The following is a 13,530-nucleotide window of genomic DNA, read 5'->3' as shown; positions in this document are numbered from 1 at the left end:
CCTTAAAGAGGAGGGGAAAAAAAAGTAAGGGCTTGCAACACAGCTCTTTTACCCCATCAACACAGTGTAGCACACAGCCCACAATCAGCTCTTGTGCTTGCACAGTCAAGTATGTGGAAGCCCATGTTTGACCTTAGTTTAGCAGCAAGATGAGATACACATGTGGTTAGATGTTCAAACATGGAAAGCCACCCCATCACATTGTGTTTAAATGAACAGCAAGATTTATCCTTTTCTCAAGAATTAAAGAGGTTTCAAACATGGTGGTGAAAGCAGACTTTTCTAGATCTCAGAAAAAGTGAAGCCAAGTCTTTGGAGGCAACTACTCTTGGAAAAAAATAAGGGAAAAGATTAAGGCAATTCTCTGATAAGAGATCAGATCTGCTGGAGCAAGTGGACAGGTTTTGTTCTCTCAAAAAATAACGACAATCTAGCCAGGATTCTTCAATGTGTAAGAACTAACTTACTTCAGAAAAAGAACAGTAATTAGTATCTCTTCTCAAGCACCTGTTTTGCTTTCCCAGCTTATATATTTTTAAGCATGGTATTGATTAGCTTTGATTTAATGCAAGTTTTCCTCTGAATACTCACCCACAATGAACTGTTTTCCTCCTCAAAAGCCAATCAGCAGCAATATCATTTTAGAGCTGGTATTATTTCTGAGCAATATCAAACCACGTGCTGACTTGTACCTGGAATTTTAGAAGTGAAAAGAAAAATATTTAAGTGTTAATAAAACCAAACTGAAATACTGCTTTTCTTATACCTGCTTTTTTAATTACTCCCAGGCTTTCCTACTAATAAAGGCTTTAGACATCTAAACTGTGCAGCTGATGCACACAAAGTACATTCAAAACCAAGTTACAGTGGTAAATATCACCCATATTCCATTTAACACCACCTGACAGAAACACCTAGTTTGCCTGTCCTGAGCAATCTTCTGTGTTTGTTTTGGAGCACAGACAAGTTTAGATTAAAGCCTTGGTCATATTTTGGAAAGCTCTTTTGTTCGGCTGGGTTTGCTCCCCCTCCCTCTTTCTGTCTCTGCCAATCACTTTTTCTATCTTCAATGCCAACCACAGAAGAAAGGAGTATAATGGAGAGGTTTGGAAGTTTCTACAAAGAGAACCCTTTTGCTAAATCTCTCATCTTCATTCCCCATTTCTGAGTATGTGCCGAGACCAACATGAGGATGAAGTGGCATCTAGAAAGCACAGCATTACTTCACAGCCCTTGAATCATCTTTTCTGCTCTTTTCTTTTTCCTTATGTGAAAAGAGTTCAATGTGCCCAAAAGAGCATTTCTTATCTTAACTTCAAGAAGAGTTTAAAAAGAACCACAGTGATGTAGGGAAAGGAATCAGAACTCTGCATAATGGATACAAAAATACTTTAACACTGGAGCTAGTGACAAACTTACCTCTGTTTTCTTCCCTTATGGTGTCCTGGGTGTCATACATATTCATGTTACTCTTCCAGTGGTGAGGTTGCAGAGGCAGTACAAACAGCAGCTCCTGCCTGCAAGAGAAAGACCTTTTAGTTATGCCATGGATATCCTTTGCCCCTTAAAGATTCCAAGTTGTTTGTCTGTGTGCTGTGTTCTAAGGGGCATGTGTTTTTAAAAACATGCTTGCTTGCTCCAAATTCTAAGCAACTTCACAGTGTCTTGCAGGGAGGAAATACAACTAAGTCATCTTTTTAATTGTCATATGAAAGTTGCTGTGGGTTTGAGTGATTTCTTTTTTTTCTTTGAGCTTTTATCTTCTATGTAAAAGCAACAGTTTGACTGTAAAGCAGAGTGTAACAGGTGATTTTGCTTACCCATGACAAAACTGCAGTCTCTTATCCTGTCTGATATCCTCTGAGATCAAAGAAAACATAGAGATCAACTCTAAAATAACCCAAAACCTAATTCAGAAATCCTGTGGCTCCTTGTGAAAACACAGCTGTGCAAGACAGAAGCAGACAAATGTCTGCTGACCCATTTATTGTCATTTGCCCAAGCAACGTGTTTAGATTACCCACTGTCATCTCAAACAGGTTCATAGTCACATGTTAACCCAGGTTGGAAAGAACCTATAAAGATTGTCCAGCCCAACCTCTTGCTAAGGCAGGGCAGCTATGAACATGGGGGTTTTAAAACACAAGTCTCCTAATATCTAATATCTTAAAGACTCCTTACAACTAGAAAGCAGCCTCCTCATCAAGCTTTTGAGAAGAACTGCATCTTTTTTCCCCCCTTTTATAAATACAAGGGTATTTAAAAAGACAGAACGTGAAGCTTTCTCATCATCCAGTACCCAGCAAAGAAGGCAGGGAAAGAAAAACCTCACTTGGTACATACACACATTAGCACATGTAAGAAAGGACATGTGATGACAATGGAAATGTGACATCTGACTCGTAGCAGTGCACTCCAGGGAAAACAGGTCAAAACTGAGTCTTCAACAGTTATGGTTTTACCATATGGAATTGCAACGATAAGCCCAGACTAGGTGAGCTCATAATTAGTCTTTTAAATCTAGTCAAGAGGCACTGGGGAAAGGTAGTGTTGACCAGTAATTATAGCTCAACTGGGACACTATTGTGAACAAGTAGCAGAATTACTCCAAAAACATGTCTTCTAACTCAAACAGCACTCAATCAAAAAATCTCTTCTTGCAGGTCTGACTGACATGCTATTGTTTACATGTAGCAAACTTGACTTTCAGCCCTGGTGAGCTTAAGAGTTCCCAGGAAAGAAAGTGGCTCAATAATAAAAATAATACAAAGGTAAAGAAGGTCCACATCACATGCTGAGCTCTGAGCCAAATGGCTACTCGGTGAGTGAGCTAATGCACAACATGATGAAGTAGGAAGTTGCTAATGACAAACAAGCTCCAAATTGAATCATTGCTCAGGATTCTCAGGTGCCTTTCAGATGAAAAAAAAAGTAACTGCAGCAAAGGAAAAACAGAAGAGAACATCAGAAAAAAGACTGTTCTTATGGTATATTGGATGTAGAATAGTGTCCCTAGAGGAGAACATCTGCCTCATCTTGAGTCACTTTCCCAAAGCTTTGTTAGGTCAATTGTAAACACACCTCTTCAGAAAACCTAGAATTGCATTGGCAGGGAGAATGACGTGGTGATCCAAAGGGTCTTTTCTATATCTAATTACCACGATCTCAGCTGGACATGCCCAAGAACTTTGAGAGGAATGTGTGTTAACACTTACATAAGGACATGAGCCACTGGGGAGATGAAAGCATAATTGCTCCAGCAAACAAACATCATGTAACTAGTCAGGAATGAAAAGATACTGTACACAGAGGCTGTTTTAGTCCAGTTGGGCAGTTTCCTGTCTTAAAAAAACCCAGTACTATCAGCAGTGGCCAAATGTAATCCAGGTAGTTGATTCCAGCTAGCTTTCCTACCCCAGACAGAGAAGAACCTCCCAGATTCAAGTTCAGATTAACTGTTCAACTCAGCAGTATTTTAAAATCAAGGTTTTAAAGACTGTATCGTCACCAGATCAACAAAAAATGTCTTGTGAAGAAATTGCCTGTGTTTTCTTCAGAAATCAATGACTGTGGTAATAATTACAGCTGATTGAACTCCTGTTGTTAACGCTACTCAAGTCAAAAGGAGATGTTTAAGGAGCATTATAAATATTCATTTGCTGGCTGCTGGAAAGTTTTTTTGCTCCAAAAAGCAAGGCTTTGAAAAAAAATGTTTCCATTTTTGCTTAGCTTTCAAATAATGATTTCTTTCCAATATAAACATCGTTGCATATAATGTTGCTGAACACCTTTGGTAAGTTTTGTTTGCTTAAAGCTTTCTGTTTGACAAGCACATCACAGTGTCATAACAGATTTGAAGGAAAACAAACAAACAACTTCAAAATACATCCATTAAACATTTCCTGAGAAGGAATTACTGACATTTTTATTGGTTTATTTTCAATAACAAGAAAGCTCAGCTGCTTCATTTCAACTGCAAGTTTTGAGGACTTGTCAGAATAAATATTACAAAGTACTCAAGTGATGACAGTTGACTGCAATTAGAGCTTTCCTACCTGAAGAGCATATCAGATAATCAACATAAAGCTTCATGGTTAAGCCAAATCAAGGGATTAACAAAATCACCAGCATGAGAGCATATCACCACAGCATACCATAGGGATACTGCATCACTGGCTTTTAGTATCCAAGGCAAAGACCTGGGAATAACATCAAGAATGGAATTACTAAGAAAGGTGAAGAGGCCTCCCTGGCCTCAGCTTGACATGGAACAACAGCACTCTGAAATCAGGGAAAGATTCTGTTGTTTTAAGGTCTTTTCCATCCCAAAACCTGCCCACCACCATCAAGGTAGCATTCAACCCTAAAACTTGCTGAGAGAATTGGAAAAAAATACACACCCAGGGACATTAACCTCTGTCTCTCAGGAGAAGCTTGGTCAGTGCTGAGGATAAATATCTGGAGAGGATAAGATTTACAGCTTGAGATTATTCTGGTTATAAGATATTAAGGGAAAAACCTCCTGCCTAGTACTCCACAGTGATATGACTTTTTCAGTCACTAATAATATTCAAATTGCCCTAAAAGCTACCATGTGGAAAGGCAACATTTGAAAGGAAAATCTGGGTATGAACTTCTACCCAGTCTCTGAGAGGTGGAGATTTTTATCACCATCAACACCACTTTGTTATTGTCTCCATATTAGCCTTAACAACAAGAGCTATTTTTGAAACTGAAACATAAGTGAAAAATGCCTGGGTAGTGAGCCAAGGTTTCCCAGGGCATTCTTCTTTAGCTGGGTTTTTAAACATTCTACAAAATTCTTGAAAGCAAAATTAGTTTTAACCTTTTCCCCCCACTAAAAAAAAAAAGATAGTGTTAGCTGCAGTACAACACTCCTCAGTAAGGCTGAGCCACAGCTGAACACAGCTAAATTCATCCAGCTCCAGCCTCAGGAGCCACACATCTTGGGCATCCTGCAAAGCAAACACAGCCCTGCCAGAGGCACCTTGTTGCTGTGCCTCAGGACATTCCTTGCTTTCCAGGCAAATGGAAGGGCTGAGACCTACTAGCAGAGACCTACCTAACCATGATCTTTTAAGAGCACTTTTGTTCTAAAGACACCACAGATCTATATGCTACAGAGACTTCATATGTACACTCAGACACATATTTTACTGTCAGGGTGAGGGAGCCCTGGCACAGGCTGCCCAGGGAGGGTGTGGAGGCTCCTTCTCTGGAGGTCTTGAAAACCCACCTGGACATGTTCCTGTGTGACGTGATCTGGGTGGGATCTGCTTTGGCAGGGGGGGTGGACTAGATCTTTAGAGATCCCTTCCAACCCCTACCATTCTATGATTCTACTCCAAAAATGACCATACACATGCATATGCTCCCCACAGACTGGGTTTCCATACAAGCAATTCTCTAAAGCACAGCTAGCTTGTTTCTTTAGAACACCAGACTGAGCAGACTGCACAAAACAGTTTCATCCCAGCAATGAATTTAAGTAGGTACCTCACACCTTTAACTCCTTGAAAACAGACTTGCAGCTGAATAGGCATTTACCCATCTTGCTAAATTGGAAACTGTAAGATTTGCAAGGAACTGCCACAAAATAAAGCAGGAACTTCTTGTTCTGTTCACTCAATTGGGGATGCATAAAGTTTGGAGTGACACTTTAATGAGTGTAAGACAAATATTTTCTGTGCCATTATGAAAAGCATTATTAACAGATAAGTTATTGAACATATTTAATCTTGTGGATCAGAAAGAATATAACTAACATTTTTTCCCCCTGAGATGGGCAAGGAAATAGGGGTTTTCCTGTCAGCAAAACTTAACTTTTAGAGGGTCACTCCATGTAGGAGATGTAGGAGGCACCTGTTCTCAAAAATGTATGAGTTTTATTTGTGTCTTCAATTAAAATCACTTAAGTGCATTTTCAATTAAAAATGTTGTGCTGTAGGCATCCAGCCAAGCCTACAAATGCTTAAGTGTCTACTGTGTTAACATCAAAGTACTCTGAGATGGTTTTGGACTTAATTCCTAAAGAAAGATGATTTTCTTCCTCTTAAAACTGAATCCTTTAAACAACTAAAACAAGAAAAAGAAATCCACACCCTGGCATCTGTCCAACTGTACATTGGAAGTAAGTTATGACTTTGCACTTCGCAGTGGGCAAATTCAACCCGTTTTGGAAGCTGGGGTTTTACACAGTGCCCTTTGTGTGTCGCTTGGCTGCTCTGCACCTGTTTCATACTGTACATATTTGGAATTTTTCTGTATTCTTTATCATTTCAAAGACAGGAACATAAACATCTCTTGCTTTTCCTGAGATGACTGTCTGTGTGTTGTGTATATACATCACTGAAACTTCCTAGACTCAAAAGCTGTTTTCTCTTGCCAGACACCCCTGTGGGGCTTTCCTGAACAGCAGGCACGTTTTCAATAGCAACTTGGAGATACCGAGGGAGAATAGAAGGTCATTTTCTAAGACAGGATGCCAAGAGGACAGGAATTGAATGGTGCTGGCTGGCCACGAGACGCCACACAAATCAAGAATGTAGCATGGTCTCCAGGGAAATAGTTCATGAGCCTGGAGTATATGATAAACCTGCAACTGAAGCCTTCTTAGGCAACTGCGATAACAATGTGTCACATTCCAGAGGAGTCCAAAAACAAAGGTTGCAGAAGCCCTTGCAAAGCAGAGCTCCCTTACACATCTGTGCTTTCAAGGAAAAGGAAAGATTTGGCAAGTTTTGTCACTTGTGCCTTTTCTCTGAAAACAAAACAGAACAGTGTAGTCTGTCTCAAACCCCTAAGTGACAGCAGAAAGTAGCTGTAAGAATCTGTAACCTTTAGCAGGTTCAGTAACTATGCATATTGGCATTTGCCACCAGCTAGAAAGATTAACCATGGCTTTTTCACCCTTCACATTTAAGGACTGTACCACTTCCATAGTGTTTATTTCATTGCTGCTCATAAATTGAGCATAAACAGTCCAAGATACTTATTTCTGACATAGTTTGTGTATACAAACAGATCATGAAATAACAGCAGTATTTGTTATTCACTATTAAGTTATTGATGCTGGCTGGCCAAGTCCCACAGGCTGCAAGAGGCAGGGCAGGAGTGGGAGACTGAACAAAACACCCTTGTTAAGGTGACAGATGCGATTCCACCATGGCTGTATGAAGCACATGATGCAGCACAGGATTTCACAGGAGAAGGATAATTCATGCTGTCCTTTGAGAACTGAGAAAGGAAAGATCAAGAGTGCCCTAGAATTCAGAAAGTAACTACATTGCCCTTTCATGAATCAGATCAAACTTAGTACCTCACCCTGCTTTCAGCCTTGAAGTTTGCTGCTCCCCTTGCAGATCTGAAGCAGCCAAGAGCTCATTTGCTTCTTTGCTCCACGTGTTCCTGCCCATAGCAGTACAAGCACCACATATCTTTATGGCCTTGCTTTATAAAAATTCCTTAATATCAAAGATGATTTCTCCCTAGCAGACTACCACACTGCACCTCACGACACACCACTCCAACAGCAAGATAAAGGCCTTTGTGCCAAGGTCTAAAGACGGAAATAAGCTGAATTGTAACAAACAACAACAAAAAGAGCAGAAAATATAGCTTAGAAAAAAAAGCACACAAATTATTCTATCCCAGGTAGGAAAGATATATATACACCCAAAAAAAAGAGAAGTCTTGGCAGTCTTTCCAGCACAACAGCTTTCCATCTGTATATGAGTCTTTCACAGGGACCTCCAAGAATTAGTAGAGCTGTTAAGTCAGGCTAAGGTAGGCACTGCCTCCTTATTTCTCCAAGGCATCCAGAATTTACGCACGTGTGAGTACAAACCTGCCATCCACAGCAGCATACAGCTACAAAAAGCCTCTAGAAAAGGATCTGCAGTGCAAGGCTGTAACACCCTATGACCTGAAGTTCAAATACAGGTAGGTGTTCTGTATAACACCCATTTCTGACAGCTTAAGGCATCATTTCTCTTTGGCTTTTGACCCTGGCTGTCAGCATTGCTGTTTATGTAGCACCTTTAACTCCAGCTACGTGACGACCTGTCTCAGACCTCAGAAGGCACTCTTTAGATCACCATATTTTGAAATCTAAATAAAGATTAACAAGTTACTAGTGATTTTTTATTTCAAGAACTGAAGTTATCCTCAAGCACTCCAGCAGCTTCTAATTAAGAAGACAGAAAGTGACAACCTGATCAGAGGAAGTGCTAAGCAGCTATTTAACAAGTTCAATTAGCCCTCATAACTGTCTTCTGAAGAAAAATCCAAAGGTTGCCATTAATTTTACTGTTTTCAGAAGCACATTTAAGATAATTGGCCTTTTGCTTCACTGACAAAGCAAAGGGCTCTCCCCTTCTCCTCTGCCCCATGTCCGTGCTTCTGAGGAAACACAGAGCCAAACAAGTAAAGAAAAGTTATGATCATCATTCACTTCCACAGACATCCAACAGACAGTTATGAGCACCAGATGGTTTGGGAATTCAGCTGTTTTTCTACCAAACCAGTCCTCCAAATCTACCAAAGCTGCAGCTGATTCTTGTTCTCCATTTCACACACACCAGAGATGAGTATGAGTCCTGGGTTGGGATCTGCAGATGGATTTCTTCCCAGGATTCAGAGTTGCTCACATTTAAATTTCCAATTCAGACTCACCTGCAGAAACTGATATATATTTTGGGGGGAAAAAAAATAAGAATAGCACACTATAACAGTGACACAAATCTGTAGGCAAAAAAATCTATCAATTGTCTATGTAGATGCCACTTAGAGCTCTATGGATGTATTCATCACCCTTCTATTATAAGCCTGACTCTTGGATTCTACCTCATACTCAAAAACCTCCTACATAATTATTTCCTACATGATTCTTTCCTTCCTACCCACCCCAGTCACTGCCCTTCCTGGTAGTACCCCACGTTTTTTTATTGTTTGAAGGTGAAAAACAACAATCTATCCCAGGAATCCACTCTGGCCAAGCTTAACCTAAAGTGATTAATTTAGAAGAGTGAAACAGCCAAGTACAGGACTCTCGAAGCAGCGTGGGTAGCCCTGACATGGCACAGCAAGCCACACACATCTCTTGCTTCACAGTGACAGAACTGCCAGTTCTGCAGTCAGAAAGCTGATCACATTCAAGAGAGTTAAAAATGTGCACTTACGTTTATGATGAACTTCCAGGCAAGTAATAATGAGGTTGCCATGAGGATGCTGTGGGGTTTGAGAACAAAAACAGGGGAGAGCCATTCAGTCACGAAGGAAGCGATGCTTCCCTCCCACAAAGCCTCAACACACAGCTAAAGATTTTCTCCATTTATGCAGTTAGTGAAACCATTTGACTAGGCATCCAGGTTACCCAGGGGCAACTTAGAGCTTCTATAAAGCCACCTACAACACGAAGCTGAATAATGAAGCTCTGATCATTTGTACCAACTGCAGACCTGCTTCCCCCCAAGGCTCACTGGCACTCTGTAAAAATGTCACTGTTGGAATTCCACACTTCCCTTTTCAGCTTACAAGATCAACACCCTGATGCTTTGTTTTATTTTAACCTCTTTTTTTTTCCTCCTAATAAACTAAGCAGCCACCATATGGAAGCCTTCACTCAAAACATGTTTTGCAAAAACGTTTGATTTCATTCAGTGCCAACCAGAAGACAATGATCTTACTTAGGAGGGCTGGATCCATTGTCTAGGTTTAATTAGATGATTATTAGACTTCCCATTTCTGTTATTGTGGATCCTTAATTCTTTTCCTAACATCAAGTGCTTTAAAAAAAATGTTTTCCAAAGCAAACAGAAGAGCTTTCTATTTGTCCCAATTGTTCAGGAAATTAAAACATGCTGATTTCTTCAGCTAATTAACTGGAAATATCTTGATTCTCACTGCCAGAACTGACCTCTATCCTCTTTCTCACCCTCTCTAAGTCACCAATTGCTCTTTTGTTTTCCTTCCCTGCCCTACATCACTCAGTAACTTTTTTCCCACAGGACATTTTGCCTCACCAGTTAATTTGCCCGTAAGAAAACTTATCCTAATGGAAGCATTCAGCATTTTTCTCTCCAGGCATCAACACAGCATCAACAGTTGATAGCAGAAGTCACTTCTGGATGAAAAGGCTCTGCTTCACATAGGTGAAGGGGAAGAGGGGTGTGCAACATAACACCATGCTGCAGGCACAGGGAAAGTAGGATGCTGAACAGCTACTACTTCATTTTCACTGGATTCTTTAAATATTGTGATCATGGGTGAAAAAACCCCATAAAACAAGGTGACACATTTTGGGAGTTTGTCATTCCTGCTTTAGCCGGTAATTAGTGTGACCAGATGCTTTTTGGAAGTCATCTGGGTCTTTAGGTATCTCAGTCAGCACCATATAGGACTCATCAATTAAGTCTTTCACATGCTGACATTTAACTCACCCATTTTAAAGGCCAGTTCAACAAAACTGGTCTACACATAAACCAGGTTAACCATTCCCACCTAGCTGCATATATGGGCACTCTTAGTTCGCAATTAAGATGAAATTAAGGTGAAAAAGTAATCACAGAAAACATTCAGAGGAAGCCAGGCCCTTCACACCTTACCTTGCAAGCCCCTCTGGTTTTGAGGTGTTTAAGACTGTACCTCTCCATACACAACTTGCTCATGTAGCCATTGCACATGGAATGGTTCACCCTTCATCAGGGCCTGAAGGGCTATCACAAGAATATGGATTTAGAAAACAAAGTTGACCCCTTTTGACATTGCATCAATTCACCCATGAAGTATGCAGCAATAAAGAACTATGGGTGAGCTATTTACTAACATAACATTGCTTTTACTGCTGCTTCAGCAAAACATGGAGTGTGTGCCTACAAGAGCCAGGGGCACAAAGCATCTATCCAAAGTCCTCTCTGAAAATAAATCAGAGCATGTTTATAATAACAGTAATTCTCCTGAAGGGCTTACAAACACTATTCAGTACTGAGACAGGGAACACTCTCTTATCCATAAATCACAGATGCCACAGAAAATAGCAATAGGAGTTATGTTCTCCTTCCCTACCCCTTCAGCCCTTCTCTCATGATACCATTGCCCTGGGAAAACAATGAATGCTTACAGGATGAAAATAGCTCTACTGCCAAACCCGTTCAATACACATCATCCTTCAAAACATACTAACAGCTTGTTCTAGTGGCATTTGCAATATGAACAGTCACCTGCAAAGGATGAAATCATCAATACATTTCAAGCTGCATCCTGGATCACTGTGAAGTTTTGAAACAGCATGGGTGTCTGGAGGGGTTTTGTTTCTGTTTTCCTTTAAGTGTTTTTTGTGTACCAGAGATTTTAGGACATGCATCTCATCAAAAGGAAGCTTAGAACAATGTACATTAGCTAAATAAAGTTGTAGTAGTGTTCATCTAAGGAATATCATTAACTTAGACTATTATCTTAGAATTGCTGCTTTCTAAAACAGCCCCAGACCTCAGAACAAAAGATGAGACTAGGCCAATACATCTTTTCCCCTTTCTCCACGCTAGCTGCATCCCAAACCCCTCATGGCAGAAAAGCAACAGAACAATAACATCCTGTACAGTAGACATTGTTGCAAAAATACTGCATTATCTTCAGCTTCATTTTCCCTCATGGATTGCTTCTCTGAGTATACAAAGGAACAAACAGCAAATATTTTACTCCTGGATGTCCCCACGATTCCACTTGCTCTTAAAAACCAAGACAGACATCCTCTGTGTTGGTATCCTTTTGTCTGGCATGAGTCAGTTACCACACTTCTCTCATATAGCTCAAAGAAGCCATAAATGCTTTCAGTCTGACAGCTACTGCAGGTTCTTAAAGCACCTGGGAACAGATTCTTATGGGCAAGGAACAATCGATTTTTTCTTTGGCCCTACTATAGTAGTGGCTTTCTTCTAATTCATACTTCTCAGACTTTTAAAGTAATTGGTAGGCTGCTTAATTTCTGCCCCCCACTGCGTGAAGGAAAGATTCTTTTTTTCCATAGACCATTTAAGGAATGCAGACAATGAGATGCAGCTGAAAAGCAGATCTTGGAGGGATATTTGACAGTGCTTATCCATAACATCTTATTTGTAGGATCAACTGTCCCAGGCAGTTCAAGACAAATTACTTTGGCTATTTTGAGGCAAGCTCTATTGCAATTGAGGGAAGAGGGGGGAATGATGCAAATGCAGCTGTAATTTCATATCAGAACACCAACCAAACAATAAAGTAAGCTTAATTTTTAAAAGGAAGTCTGAGAGAAAACTCCAATAGGAATTAAAAGTCAGCACAGGTGCCAGTAAACACACAGCATGAATATAACTTGGTAGACTATTGGAAGTTAAAAACCTGTTAAGAGCAATTGAGTAGCATTGTGTGTTGCAGGATTGGTATACACCAGGAATTACTCCTTCACTCTAGCTTGCATTATGCCAGTAAGTCTGTGTATGAGACAGGGAATACCTAGAGGGTTTTTGCTTGGCATCAAAATACCTCAGCTGACTGAAGCAGTGAAAAAATGCATCCCCTGTTTTACTTAATCTCTTACTGTAAAGAGGGAGTTACAGGAGGCCAGGGGAACCAGAAGGGAGCAAGGACCAGCACAGGTACACAGAAACAGGCTTTCAGAGAGCGCTGCTGCAAAACCCACATTAAGAACCCATGAACAAAGTAGTGAATTGGAAGCACTGAGAAGCAAGCCAACCTTAAAGCTAGTCACATCTACAGCTCAGGTCAGTCTTTTAGTATACCCCATGATTCCCTGTGCTGTCTGTACAAAAGCACATAGGCACTGGGGACATTTCACAGAACATTTACCACAGTAGAAAGGAGCATCTAAACTAACAGCAAGTTCACTTTTTGCAGGGCTCTTTTTCACTATGGAGTAGCAATAAATGTTATGATCCTCCATGCCTTCCTCCAAAATCATGTGTGCTCCTATGCTTTGGAGCCCTCAGCCTTTATTTTCATACAACCATACAAGCCAAGCAATTCAACCATGCCCCTATTATATTACATGTTTATGAAATAGCCTGGAGGGGGAAGTTTCCTGACAATTACAGGAGAGAAGCTGGAAAGATCAATTGATATAACCTGGTCATGACCCATCTATTATTCAGGGGAAGTAATTGGGCAGATAGTATTACAATCATTAATACTTTCACACAGGTGCAACACCATCTGCTTCTGCTCTTCTTGGCACGGGGCTATTAGATGTTCAGTCTCAAGTCCCCAGTTTAGGTATAGGGTAAAACTAGTAGGTTGAACCTTTATGAACCAAAGGAGATCAGTGTCAAATCCTTGGAGAAAGATCAGCAGAGGACTAAAGAAGCCTAATACAAGGCTGTACCTCACAGACACTCGGTTTAAGACTCACAACAGCCACTTTATCAAAGTGCAGATACACTCTTTAAAGCCTCCAATGCATATTTTTACAGTCAGATAATATTTGTTATTTAGCTTAAAGTAAGACTTCATTAAAGGATG

The sequence above is a fragment of the Colius striatus genome, chromosome 4 (genome assembly GCF_028858725.1).
Source record: "Colius striatus isolate bColStr4 chromosome 4, bColStr4.1.hap1, whole genome shotgun sequence".
Lineage (NCBI taxonomy): Eukaryota > Metazoa > Chordata > Aves > Coliiformes > Coliidae > Colius > Colius striatus.
Note: the sequence above shows the minus strand (reverse complement) of the source record.